Below are 15,585 nucleotides of genomic sequence, written 5' to 3'. Positions count from 1 at the left end.
GTTGTGTGATCCAGGGCAATTCATTTAACCCCAATTACCTCTCAAAAATAAAAATAAAAAATTATAAAACAGAATGTACATGAATATGTATAACTATGCATATATATAATCACAAGCTGTATACATGTATACAAGTGTATGTGGAAGATGGCTTTGTCACAAAATAGGACGTATCATTGGAACAAATATGACATTCATCATTCCAAAGATTATAACATCACTTCTTGACTAGGCATAGGTATCACTAAGTCTGTTTATGATCTAAGGATGTAATTGTGCTATTCCCTGGAAATAATTTTAAAGACCACTACAGGTGAAGAAAAGATGGAATAAGCAGAAGAAAAATGGTTAATGAATAATGGAAAAAAGAATAATTGTTTCACAGGAACAAAAAAAGAATAGCACAAAGTATTGAGAGTGAATATTGCAAAAAGAGCTTTCCATAGAAGACAATGACCTAGAGATTTGTTTGCATTGAACATTGGGGGCAGATTACAGCAAATCAAGAAGAAACTGTTGAAAGAAATTGCTGGAGACCACTTATTTAAAGGGATCAAGAGTAAAAGATAAGAGAACAATGACATAGATAGTATCTTAGGAGCCACAAAATCAAAAGTAGTTTCATTTTATTTTCTTCTTTAGAGAGAGATGTAACTTGGCTCCACAAAAGCCAAAGTGAAAAGGAGTTGGCTTCAGAGGAAAAGACTGATTGTTATCTAGTTAATGAGATATGTGAAAAAGCACAATAGTGTATGCTGTGTGTGTGTGTGTGTGTGTGTGTGTGTATAGTTTATATCTTTTGTAATCCCATGTAATTTTATGACAGAGATTTTCAGCTATATTCTTAGCAAATGTAAAATTACCTTTGAGAAAAGTATTAGGTAGATGTTAGTTACCTATAACTGAGAACCTACAAATCATAAAAAAAAAAAAAAAATTAGGGATAGAACTTATGGTTTCATTGTTATAAAGTAATACTGTTAAGTAAACTTTTACAAATTCGGTCTTTATGTTCTCTGAAACTTATGGTTTTAGAGAGTTTCTTAGAGCACTGAATGTATAAGCAATTTTCTCAGAACCACATAGCCAGTATTTATCAGAGGTCAGATGCCAATCCAGGTTTTCTCTACTTCAAGCCTATGGAACTTCATTTTTCACAACTTAGAACCCAGCTTCTTAAACTATAGTTCCTATTCCGTTTGGGATCTCAACTGAATATGAAGGTTGCAAAATTATGATTTATTAGCAGATGTTTGATTTGTATGCCTATTTCATACCTGTATACCCAGAATCACATAAAATTTTTTTGAGTGAAAAGAGGTCTCAAATAGAATTTTAAAAGCCCTCTTAAAAGGCCTTTTCTATGTAAAGCCCAATGGTTGGTATGCCTCTCCAGTAAGTTAGAAATATCCTTAGATAGAAATTAGCAGTGCCTATGAATCACTAATATTCTTTGACTAGTGAGATCCAATCCTGATTTACCTTGATGTCAATTAGATTAATTTGGTAGTTTATGTATCCCAGGATGGAACTGTAGTAAGCAACGTGGTACAATGGAAAAAGCATTGAATTTTGTATCAAAGAATTAAGGTTCTGAATTCCAGTTCTCTCATTTATGCTTGTGGGCCCTCGAATCATTCAACTCACCTCTCTGGCTCTCGTTTGTAAAACTGGGCAGTGGGGGAAAATGCAGTAGATTAGATATAAAGTTCCTCAAAAACTATAATTTATGAAAAAAATAGTAATAATACAATTACCTCCACCACTTAATAATGTAAGTTCTGAGTCTATTTCTTGATTTGTAGAATTCAAATACTACTACTCAATACCAACCCTACTACAAGATTGTGGTAAGAAAAATGCTTTCCAACTATCAAGTGCTATGTAATGAGTTACTTCCTGTATCATTTCACTTGCTTTTAGTGAGAAAAGATGATCATATTATCAAAGTAAGCTTCTATGAAAGAATCAAATATAGTTGCCAGTAATTTATTCTTAAAATGGTAAAATAATACTGGTGTGTGGCCAATTGCATTTCTTAGCACTCAAATTCCCATAACATACTGCTGTCTTCTGCTTGTTTGTGGGCTTAATAGAATTTGTCATACACCTCACTCCTAAACCCAACTTAGTAGAGATTTCGATTCCTAAACTTTCTCCCCCAAAAAGGTAAAATCAGAAGTTCATAGCAGATGCAAACAACAGTGTCTATAATTAGCCTCAGTACAAAGCACAGCTAACCTTGCTGCCTTGGGCCTGAAGAAAAATGTGACCTTGGTAATCTAGACCACAAGGTCTAGACAAAGAATTCTTTTAAATGGTCTTATTTGTATTCCTACAATTCCTACTATTCCTGTTTGTTTTAATGCATTGATAGCAAGTCAGCAAGGTAGTCATACTTGGGTACAAGAGGGATCACTTAGAGACACTCCTAAATGAAGATTACCTCAAAATTACTGGTATTCATTTTAATCAATAAGGATTCTTAGTAAAGCAAGTACTGCTAGTATGAGTTTCTGGAGAGATTTGTACTATAAGTGATCTAAATATCACACCTTCTGTGAACAAGGTGGATATTAACAGGATTAGTTGTCCTGAGTGGCTACCCTATCTTTTATAAGTTATTCAAATACAAGTTTCTTAGGAGGTATTATGAACGTGACAGTCTAGATATAACTTAACCAATGAACAATACACAGATTATGATTACCATAAATTTCAATAATGTAATATCAAGTGTTATTAATAGTTAACCATTGTGTCCAGAGTAAGAGAGATAGAAGGCCCAGTGTATTGTTCATTGGTTAAGTTATATCTAGAATGTCACATTCAGTTCTGCTTGCCATATTTCAATTGATACATAAAGATGTATCTAATAAGAAGGTGACTGTCATGAAAAATAGATCATGAAATGGTTGAAAGAATTGGAATGTTTAAACTAGGAAAAGGAGATTTAGGCAAAAATATATAAATTTTTCTCAAATATCTAAAGAGCTGTTTTACAAAAAATGAGTTTTACTTATGCTTTGTAATTGCAGAAAAGAAAACTAGAAATGATGGATGGAAGTTACAGAAAGGACAATTGCAACTCAATAATAGAACTTTTTACATTTTGAGAGGCATAAAAATGACTTGGACTGCTTCATAAAGGAGTTACTTCACTGGAAATGTCTAAGGAGAGGTTGAATGGATATACTATTACTTAGGGAAAAATATCGAAAATATTCCTTCTTTGACATAAATATTGCTGTAGATTACCTTCAAAGTCCCTTCCAACTTTAAGGTTCTATAATTCTTGTCAAGTTCTTATCTGCCACCAAAATTCATGTGTACTTAATATCTTACTACACAATGTGGCACTTTACTAGATAATATCTTGTTTCTCTAAGGGGCATGTTTTCCAGGCAAAAATGTGTGTCCTTCAAGAACATTTACTATGATTCATATTTATTTTTGGCTCATATAATCAGAAACAGAGATGACATAACAGAATAGAATAGAAAATTAAAATTTACTTTACTTGACACACCCAGGTCCCTGAATATTATCAAACCATATACCTTTTGATGCTGCTAACTTTCACTAAAGACATATCAATAGATGGTCCAAAGTTGAGTATGAATATGTTTGGCATTTCAGAAATCACTGAAATTCAAGATTGTAGCTACAGATTTCACTCAGGAGAGAATGGGCCAGCTGTATCTTGAAATGAAATATACCTGTACAGGAAAATAAGCCGCTTTTTTTTTTTTTTTTTTTTTTTTTTGGCAGAGCCCATGCCCGGCTAATTTTTTTACAACATTATCCCTTGCACTCACTTCTGTTCCGACTTTTCCCCTCCCTCCCTCCACCCCCTCCCCCAGATGGCAAGCAGTCCCATACATGTTAAATATGTCATAGTATATCCTAGATACAATATATGTGTGCAGAACTGAACAGTTCTCTTGTTGCACAGGAAGAATTGGATTCAGAAGGTAAAAATAACCCGGGAAGAAAAACGAAAATGCAAGCAGTTTACATTCATTTCCCAGTGTTCTTTCTTTGGGTGTAGCTGCTTGTGTCCATTGTTGATCAATTGAAACTGAGTTAGATCTTCTCTTTGTCAAAGAAATCCACTCAGGAAAATAATCCTGATGAATTCTAGGAATCTGGTCTTATTGGGTAAGTGTGGCATTCTTGTGTGCTTAGCATCCATCCAATTTTTGGAATGTGTTTCATTTCCTTAGTCATTAAAAATTATGGAACTTCTGGTGTCTCTTTTGCATAGGAACTTGAAGTTCAATTTTCATATATTCCTAATCCCTTTGGGACACAGAAATAAGGTTCTTTTGCTCTTGTTTATAGATGAAAGTTCTGCATTCTGTAAAAAAATGAAATTGGGACTTGTCCAACCTTTGATGTAATATGTAGTTCCTCCTTCTAAGATCCTGAAAAATAAGGATTTGGGGATTTCAAGGATGGGTCTTTGTCCCCAGCACAGAAACCCAAGTCCTTTTTCTTTTCATATGAACAGGATATTTAATTTCCAATCCAGATGTGTTATCCCAGTTGGAACAAAGAAGAAAGTTTTGAATAGTAAAAAGACAAATCCCAAGAGGTACTTGTCCAAGTGAGTAAGAAGAAAACAACTTTTTTTTTAAGCAGTTGACACATGATCATCTTTTGATAACTATCTCTCTTTTCTCAGGTTTTAAGACACTACCCTGTATTGGTTTTTTTCCTGCCTGCCTGTTCCTCAGTTTCCTTTGCTGAATCATCATTCATGACCTGCCCAATAACTCCCATCTCTTCACTGCCCTCCTTTAGTCTAGGAAACCAACCACTAACATGGAGCATGCCTGTTGATGGAGTAATATTGAATAAGAAAATCACAGGGATAGATTTTAGAGGATTTTGTAGGCAGTAGGAAAGTATCTTCTGATTTTCAGTAAGGAAATATTGTCACATGGGGACATAAGTGGAAAGAGTCAGTATTGATCAGAGGAGGCTCAGGACTTTACTGGGAGAGCAACACCAGGATACCAGAGTTTGGGGCCTCTACATTTAGCAAAAATCTGAGACTTTCTTAAGATCTAAGAATTGTAAAGTCTCCTATCAGGGTATAGACAAATTAATCTGTAGTGCCCACAATCCAGTAATTTCAGGAGAACAAAAGAAATGCCAGTGCTCAAGAACATAGTAATAAATATTAATCATGGGAAACCAATTTTTTCCCCTAGTTCCTTTAGAATTTCTACTGAATATGGACAATTCTGGTCTTATATGAATAGAGATACAGGGAGTACATAACATAATAGAGATAGATTCAGTGTAGTTATAGAAAGACTCTGATTATGATTTGTAGGGTATTTTTATAGAAACAAAAAATGTTATAAAGAATTCATTTGATATCAGTATATAGCATTACTTGGAAGCAATAAAACAAAGAACCCAAGAGATTAGTTAAGTCCTATTACAGTAATTGAAACATGAGGTGATAAAACCCTGAATTCTGGTCCCAGGCTGTTTCTCACATTCCTGTTATTTTCCTTAAGTTACATAATTTCTTTTTTGTCTATCCAACAGTCAATTCTCACTTTCAGATTCTCCTGGATGGGCTTGTCTCCATTTCTGTGCTTACTTTGCATATTATATCAGCTTCTATTAAACTATTTGTGTTCCCTTCTCACTGCTCCTTATCTCTCTTTCCATTTCTCAGATTTTCATTTCCTAAATCTCAAGGTCATATTTAAAAGTTTCCAAAACCACCTTGGTGTTATACCCATTATCATTTTTACTTTTTTTTTTTCTAGATTGAGTAATTTTCTTATTTGTAACACAAGCAACAGGACAGAGTTGCCTGGGGTTTTTTTTCTTTCAGATTGGAAGGCCAGGTGTTAAAACCAAAAGGTTAAATCTGAAGCAACATATTTCTAAAGAAAAATCATCACAGAAAGCAATAATGGAAAGATTCAAAAGGGAGATAGTTGATACACTAAGTTTAGTCTGAAAATGTGATGACTAGTTTGAGTGACAGCAAAATATCAAGAAAAACATGTCTGAGACTGATAATAGTTTTTCATTATCTTAAAAGATGCCTGGGCAAAATGAATTTAGTTTGAACCCAATGCTTATTACAGAACACGAAGTTTGAACAAAAGATGCTATGAATATGATATGTAACTTAATTGGGTATCCAAAAGTCTGTGTAGAGAAGAAACACTATGAATACAGTTAATGTAGGAAGGCTTATAGTAAATATGCATTCAAGCAAAATTGATAGTCCATATTAAAAAGAAATTCTGTAATGTAATGAATGTGGAAAGGCCTTCAGACTACTCAGGGATCCTTGATCAACTTAAGAGAATTCATACTGAAGATAATTATTGTTACAATAATTGTATAAATTATATTTGTATATCTATATATACACAAATATATATGTATATATAAATGTATAAAAATATTGTTACAAATATAACAAATACAAGGACTCTCCATTATTATAAAAATTGACAGCCAAAATAATTTATATCAAATAGAAACCCCATAAACATAATCATAAGGAAAAGCCAGCAGCCTGTTTTGTAACCTTACCTCCATTTACAACTCTACCAACAATGTATCAGCGTCCCAGTTTTCTCACATCCCTTCCAATATTCATCATTATCTTTTCCTGTCATCTTAACCAACCTGAGAGGTGTGTAGTGGTATCTCAGAGTCATCTTAATTCGCTTTTCTCTGAACAATAGTGATTTGGAGCACCTTTTCATATGACTAGAAATAGTTTCAATTTCTTTGTCTGAATTGTCTGTTCATATCCTTTGACCATTTATCAACTGGAGAATGGCTTGATTTCTTATAAATTTGAGTTAGTTCTCTATATATTTTGGAAATGAGACCTTTATCAGAACCTTTGAATGTAAAAATGTTTTCCCAGTTTATTGCTTCCCTTCTATCTTATCTGTATTAGTTTTGTTTGTACAAAAACTTTTTAACGTAATAAAATCAAAATTATCTATTTTGTGATCAATAACGATCTACAATTCTTCTTTGTTTACAAATTCCTTCCTTCTCCACAGGTCTGAGAGATATACTATCCTATGTTCCTCTAATTTATTTATAATATCATTCTTTATGCCTAGATCATGAACCCATTTTGACCTTATCTTGGTATACACTGTTAAGTGTGGACCAATGGCTAGTTTCTGCCATACTAGTTTCCAATTTTCCCAGCAGTTTTTGTCAAATAGTGAATTCTTATCCCAAAGGCTGAAGTCTTTGAGTTTGTCAAACACTAGATTGCTATAGTTAGTAACTATTTTGTCCTGTGAACCTTACCTATACCACTGATCAACTAGTCTATTTCTTAGCCTATACCAAATGGTTTTGATGATCACTACTTTATAATATAGTTTTATGTGGTGTTCTCTTCTTTTTTATAATATATAATGGTTCTCTGTGAGCAGGTTTCTTAGGAAGGTTTTCTGGAGGCAGCCTTAGTTTCAGTTCCAAGTAATAATCACTTCAAATATAGCCAGCTAATAAAATCCAAACGTTTATTTTCTCCTTCCAAGTCTTATCTCTTTCCTTGGGCCCACGTAGCTTTCTTAGAGGCCTATCTCTCTGTCCTTGGTTCTAAGAGCTCCCTCCAAATGTCTCCAAATCCAAAGGTTTGTCCTTCAGCCTCCAGCCAGCACAAAGGTGGAAAATGTAATGAATCTGACTTTGCCTCTTAGAGTGGGCTTCTGTATCTCCCAGAGTGCTCTCCTCTCTGTCAATCTTCCGAACTAACTAACTGACTGAAGCTCCAAGAGCTTCTTATATATGATCTCTTAAAGGTGTGAACACAAAGGTTGACTCCTCCTCTGAGAGAGTGGGATTGCGGGTTTCTGACTTGTGAATCTCCTACTAAATAATGACTTGTGAATCTCCCAAAAGTGTGAACTCCAATGAGTACTTAAATACATTAGTGAGCTAGAGAATTTGCTAAGTACCATGCTAAATTAGGCAATTGACTTATCACTTTGTAAGGATTCTAACAGTTTTAGATCTGGTAAATTAAGCCACAGAAGCTTAATATCTTTAAAGATCAGAGGTAAAAGTTAAAATGACTGAGGCTCTGAGAATAATTTTGGTTTTGTCTTAAAAGAAAAAACAGAAGAGACAGGGAACTGAGGAGAAAAGGAGGACAAAAAGAAATTATTAGTACACACTACAAGTATATAGATGAGAGAACAGGGATGAACAGGTATGCCATGAACTCATTTTATCTGAATTAGATAAAAATTGAATACACACACACACACACACACATACACAGAGATTGATATAGAAATGCATTAAATGATTAAACTCAAAAGTAAAGTAGGAAATGGACAAGGGAGGGACATAGAAGGGTCTAACAAGTGGGGAGAGATAGAATAGGTAAAATGACAGTCATAACTTAATGTAATCTCAAATGTTGGAAGGAGGAATGTGAAGGGAAGATTACAAAGAAAGGAAGACAGAATAAGAACCTTGGATCAGAAGTGGAGTAAGGAGTAAGGAGAAACGATCTATAAGAGGAAGTTGTGTCATTATGACATTGCATGTCAGCTAAGCTTCCTCTCTTCTACCACCCTCTTTATAGAATAAAGAATGTAAAGAGAGGTAATAAATAAGCACAAGAACACAGAAAAGAAGGGAATAACACAATTAAGTCATAAATGTGAATGGGATGAACTCACCCGTAAAAGAGGATATGGATTACAGAAACCAACAACATGTTGTTCACAAGAAAAACTTGAAACACAAAGATTCACACAGCTAAAATAAAGGGCTATAATAAAATCTATGCTTTGGCTGAATTCAAAAAAGCAATGATAGCAATCATGATCTTAGATAAGTCTATGTTAAGTACACATGATAAGAAGCTAAAAGCAGCATGGTTAAATCATTATCAATGTGGATGTTTTCTAGGCATCTAATAACATAATATCTAAGTATTTAAATGAAAATCTAATTGAATTAGAGGGGAAAATAGGAAAACTATAATTGTGACCTCAACATACCCCTTTCAAACATAGGCAAATTAATTTTTTTAAAAAGAAGAAAAAAGTAAACTTAAATAGAACTTTAGAAAAGTTAAAAGGGGCAATTTAAGCCTAGCAATTCCAGGATGAGAGCAGAAAGAATTTTGCATACCTCTTCACTATTTTGCACTTCAAAAAATGGCCATGTGACATAAAGACTTCACCAAAACAATATAGAAAATCAGAAATATTAAATATTAATTACTGATTATAATTAAATAAATATAATGTTTAATAAAGAACACTTAATATAAGAATTTAAAAGCAATGGGAAATTCAAGAGTTCCAGAGAATTTGTGTGTCAAAGAAAAAAATTGTAGAATCAATAGAAAATGTCCTCAAAGCAAATAATGCCAAAACTAAGGGGATTCAGCTAAAGCATGTCTACAAAAGGAAAGTTATATTTCTAAATGTTTTCATCCACAAAAGATAAAAAAAAAGAACAAACTGATAAATTTATAATTCAACTTAAAAACTTTAAATAATAAATCAAAAATCTCCAAATAAATAACAAAGTAGAAATCCTGGAAAATAAGGACGTGATTAATAAAATGAAGCAAAAACATCATTGAATTGATAGATAAAACTAGGGAGCTGGTTAAAAAAAAAAAAAACTAAAGAAATAGATAAACAGCCTGTTTTTAAAAGACAGAGTAGGGGCAGCTGGATAATGCAGTGGATAGAGCATCAGCTCTGAAGCCAAGGGAACCTGAGTTCAAATCTGTCAGACACCTAATACTTATTATTATTAGATAATAACACAGATAATAATATATAAATAATAACACAAATCCCTGTGTTATTAGATACCTAGAATATATACATATTGATAATGATATATCTATGCTGCTTTTAGCTTTTTCTCTTTTATATTTAGAGTAACCTTATCTGAAATCATGATTGCTACTATTGTTTTCTGAATTCAGCTGAAGCATAAATTTTATTATAGCCCCTTATTTTAGCTGTGTGAATCTGTGTTTCAAGTGTTTCTTGTGAGCAACATATTGGTTTTTGATATCAAAAATGGAAGAAAGAGAAATGACACCAATTGATGAGAAAATAAAAGAAATTATAAGAAGTAGTTTTGCCCAACTATTTGCCAGGAAAATTGATAACTTAGAGGAAATAAATGACTATAAAATAAAAAAACCCTAAATTAACAAAAGAGAAAATAAAATGTCTAAAGAACCCTAATATCAGAAAAAAATTGAACAATCCATAAATGAACTTACAAAGAAAAAAAACTCTAGGATCATAAGCATTCACAAAAGAATTCTATCAAACATTCAAAAAACTATTCCAGCAGTATAGAAATTGTTTACAATAATATAAGAAGGCATTTTCAATCTTTTTCTTAGATTTATAAAGATGTTTTTGACATTTAAATCTGGGAGAGATAAAGCAGAGGAAAAAAATAAATTGGTACATATAATGTTGATGCAAAATTTTAAAATCTTAGCAAGTCGGCTAATTGTAGAAACATTAATGCTCATTGGTAGGTCAAGCCAATATAATAGAATTGACAATAGTAACTAAATTAATATATTTATTCAGTGTTCTGCCAAACTCTTAAAAGGGTATTTTATAGAGCTAGGAAAAAATGTAATTCTTATAAGGAATATGAGATCAAGAATCTTAAAAGGAAAAAAAATGGGGGAGGGGAATGGGAAAGAATGGGGAGAGGAGGTATCAATACCAAATATCAAAATGACTACTAAATAGCAACTGTTTAAAAAAAAATGAGTACTGCTTAAGAAAAGGAGAGGGGTCAGTTAGTGGAACAGATTTAATATACAAAATACAGAAGAATAAAAAACACAATAATATAGTGTCTAGCAAACCCAAATATTGAAGTTATCAGGGGAAAGATTCACTATTTAACAAAAACCATTGGAAAACTTCAATGAAAATTTGGCAGAAATTAGGTTTAAAGCAACATCTTACATCATATACTAAGAAAAGCTCCAAATACATATATGGTGTATATGGCTTATATATAAAAAGTTATATCATAAACAAATTAGAGGAATAAGAAAAAAATCACATTTCAGATATATGGATAGGGGAATCTCATATAAAAAATGCTATAATAGAGAAATGCAAATTAACTCCAACTTTGAGGTTGTACCTCACACCTCACACAGCTAAATAGAAAAGATTTGTGTTATTAATTGGCAAAAAAAAAAAAAAAAATGAGACTACATCAGGTGCCTTAAATGGAAGTTCTTTACTATTGAGGGGGGAGAGTGGAAGGCGGCAGATTAGAAGGTATTTTAAGTGTGTAAATTCCAGGACTTCAGTGAAGAATGAAGATGTTTCTAGGATTAAGAGGTTTCTGAAGCATGATAGAAAAAGTCTGAAGTGTAATCTAGAGAAGTAAAAAGAGGTAAAAAGCAAATGTTGGAGTGGGAAAAATAAATAAATAAAGCAAGTTCACTAATCCACTGTTGACTGGATCTGTGAATGTCCAGCCATGATGGAAAATAGAATTCCAAAGAACTTGAGAGGGGAACTTATGGATATGGAACCTATGGAGATTTTTTTTCCTTTCTTAATTTTTCTTGCCTTTTTTTCCAGATCATAACCAATCTGAAAATGACTTCATATGTATTTTATAGTTGTTCAGTCATTTTCAGTCATGTCTGACTTTTTGTGACTCCATTTTGAATTTCTTGGCAAAAAACCAATTTCACAAGAAAATGGTTTGCCATTTCCTTCTCCAACTCATTTTAAAGATTAGGAAACTGAAACAAATGGATTTAAATGATGCCCAGAGTCACATAGCTAGTAAGTATCTGAGGCCAGATTTGAATCCAGGAAGTTGATTCTTCCTAACTCCATGCCAATTGCTCTATCTAGTACACCATTTAGCTGCTCTGGAATTTAACAAACTCTATATAAAACTCTATACAAATGATTTTTAAACCTGCCTTCCTTCCTCATCTCAACCATCATCTCTCTTCTAGGCTCCAGTCCAACATCATTATCTACTTAGCAGACATTTCTACTTGTATGCTCCAAAAGCACCTCTAACTTAGTATATCCAAAACACAACTTTTAAGTCTATTTCCTTCTGCTGGATTTTGATAGATCTCTGGTTGATTATGATAACTCAATTACAGCTATATAATGAAAGTATCTATTTGCCTTTCTCAAGGAATTTCTAATTACTGTACTACATAAAGATCAATGCGTAGCTCTAAAATACTTAAACTCAACAGATAACAAAGAACTACTTGATGACCACAAGACTACTGAGACCCACAAGAGATTATGAGACAGAAAATAGAGAAGACAAAGTAGTACATCTTCAGAGCACACTGGCAACTCAGTAGTACTGAAAATATGAGTTGCCCCCATCCATGCCACCCTGGCCATATGTGTCTCTGTATATAACTACTATATGTGTCCCTGGCCACACGAGTTCTTTTTGATTTGTTAAATCCATATATGAGCCCTGGTCAGATCAGTTCCTGATAGGTGCCCTAATACAATCTTCCTAGATCATTTGAATTCTTATGTACGTATTTCTTAGGCATGTGCTATATGTATATTATACATATGTGCTCTTCCTCACTGGTGATGTAACCTATGGAAGGGTGAAGCCCTTGTTTTCAAGTGGGAGGGCATTTTTTGGTAACATTATTGGCTATATTTTTTGATCAAATTTAATCTTTTGCTGGAACCTCATATGGGTCATGCCCCCTAACTATAGGTATTCCACAGGACCTTATCCTGAGCCTTTTTCTCTTCCTTCTTTTCACTTTCCTTCACAACCTCATCAGTTCCCAAGTTACCATACACACACATACACACACACACACACACACACACACACACACACCACATAATAAACTCCAGAGACTCCCTATGACCTTTAAGATAAAATAAAAAATGTTCTGTTTATCATTCAAAGTCCTTTACTTATTCAAAGTCCTACCTTTGATTTTCTTACACCTTATTCTCTGCTATTTCCAGCCAACAATACTAGCCTTTTTCCTGTTCTTCAAATAAAACAATCTTCTTTGGGCTCAAGACATTTTCTTTGACTGTCCTCCATGCCTGGAATGTTGTTCTTCCTCCACTCTGCTACTTACTTATTTGGCTTCCTTAAAACCCCAAATAAATCCTATCTCTTATAGAAGTTGTTCCCAACCCCTCTAGTCCCTTCCCTCTGTTTATTTTGCGGGCCATGTAACTGAATGTGGGGGTCATAAAACATTTGGCATACTAAAAAGTTTCTGAATGACCAAAAATTAATTCAAAGCCAAACATTTAATGAAGCCAAGGTGTTTGGCAGAACTTGCCTGTATTGCATTGTATGACCTCACTGTATGTAGCCTTGGTTCTGAACATATAACATGCACACTTTGTACTGCGCATACCATCATTACACACATTGCCAATGGATGCTTCCAGAAACATCTTGACTCAGATTCAAGACTATTTTGTTATGAATTAGTGGTTTTTTACTGTTTGTACATACAAAATTTTCTGCTCTTAGAGAAACACAGTAATTATGGAAAACAAAAACAATATTTTCCTACCATCATTTAAGAATCAAATTAGTATATCTTTGGATAGTATTATATTAGAATGTTTGATTTTTTACATTCTGTTTTCTCCTTCTTTTACAGAAATAAGTGTTTAATTGCAGCAAGAGAAATATTCCTCCACCATCCCGGTTGTATGTATATATAAATGTGAATATTAATTTTTTAAATTAAGCACAAACAAATGTAATTTCATAAAGTAAAGCTTGTATTTATTTGAGAAATTATTAGCAACATTTATATCTTGGGAAGAAAATATTTTTTGGTGTTAAGTGGTGAAATTTAGACAAAAAGATAAAAATACTGATGACAATGAAGCAGAATCTTTGCCAACAACTATAGTACACCCAAACTGAGAAGGAAAAAAAGCATGTTCAATCATTTTTGCGATATGAGTTTATGTCTAATGATGAAGATGGCATGGAAAAATCTCTTTGCTTAGTTTATAAGGAAGTTTTGTATGAAACTAGCCAAACCAAAATAGCATCTTAATACCAAGCAAGCAGTGTGCTTGAACAAATCAAAGAAATACTTTGAACAACTTTTAAAATCTTCAAAGAGAAACAATGTTTTGAGAAATTTATTACAGTTAACAAAGAATATTTACTTTTATTATTTGAAACTCCTTATTTAATTTAGAAAAACTAAAAAGTTCTATGCAATAGATCTCATGTTCCCTGCTACTATTAAAATGTCAGAAATAGTTCATGAGAAAAAGTATGGGGATGATGATAACTGTTTCCGAAAGATTTTCTGAAATCAATAACAATCAATTCCACCAGATTATTACCAGGCTTAAGAAAAGCCCAAAGTTTGCAATTTAGTTAGATGAAACAACTGATATTTCTAACATGGCACAGGTATTACTTTATGTAAGATATGTTTACATATGAAGGAAGCATACATTATTGTTTTGTCTCCCTTTGGAAGGGCACACAAGAGAAGATATATGTATATTAAAGTCAATAAAATTTTCATAAATAAAGATTAAGAATAGAAAAATTGCTTTGGAGTCTGTACAGACCATGCTAGATCAATAATGAATGAGAATGCTGGATATGTAGTAAAAATTAAAGCTGTTGGCAACGAATATATCACTTTTATTCACTACATGATCCATCAGGAGGCATTCATAGCTAAAAAAAAAAAAAAAATCACCAGTTTATATCATTATATATATGGTAATATATATCACCAATTACTATCATTAATTTTATTAAAAGTCATGCTTTTAATAGTTATTTGTTTTCAAACCTCTTCAAAAACATGAACTCTGATTACAAAAATTTATTACATGCAGAGGTAAAGTAGCTCTCAAGAAGACAAAATTTCAACAGACTATTGAAATTTTTAAAATGAAATTGTTATATTTTTGACTGAGCAAAAATCTGATCTTGTTAATTTTTTTCATAATGACATGGTTTTCAAAACTTATTCTTCATATAATTTTGAAAAAAATGATTTAAACATGCTGCTTCAAGGGGAAAATGTAATATATTTATGTTAAAAGATAAAATTGAAAGTTTTACTTAAAAAGTTAACATATGGAAGAATAGGGTGGAAAATGCTTCATTGCAACTATAAATGATTTTATAATTGAAAATGACCTTCCCAAAGATTTAATTGTAAGAATTATAATTGATCATTGAAGTGCCAAGAGACACAGTTTCAGGAATACTTTCCTTCAAATTTTAATTCTAAAAAACTAAGTAGGATTAACAAACTATACTCAGTTGAAATCAAAAACACTAGTCATCTGCCATTACAAGTTCAAGAAGAATTTGCCAAGTTTTGTTTTTTGTTTTTGACTTGTTACAAAACAATTTTATTGGATAGACCTAGTGGGAGTAGGGCATTACTGGAGGGACTAGGGAACACAGAAAAAAAAAGGAGGCAATAGAATTTTGGATTCCTGGATAAGTGACAGCAAAGTGCTTAGGGTCAGGTAACCTCAAATAGCACAGAAATATCCCAAAAGC

At 32.7% G+C, this 15,585-nt stretch overlaps 1 long non-coding RNA gene across 1 annotated transcript; it reads left to right on the top strand.

Moving 5' to 3' along the window:
* The first annotated feature begins 4,050 nt into the window (after window positions 1-4,050).
* Window positions 4,051-13,743, top strand: LOC116421744. Its single transcript, XR_004232247.1, has 2 exons — window positions 4,051-4,609; window positions 13,691-13,743. It is a non-coding gene; the product is annotated as an uncharacterized LOC116421744 (long non-coding RNA).
* Window positions 13,744-15,585: the final 1,842 nt, after the last annotated feature.

This window comes from Sarcophilus harrisii, chromosome 2 (genome assembly GCF_902635505.1).
Source record: "Sarcophilus harrisii chromosome 2, mSarHar1.11, whole genome shotgun sequence".
Taxonomy (NCBI): Eukaryota; Metazoa; Chordata; class Mammalia; order Dasyuromorphia; family Dasyuridae; genus Sarcophilus; species Sarcophilus harrisii.
Note: the sequence above shows the minus strand (reverse complement) of the source record. Positions and strands in the feature narration are given on the sequence as shown.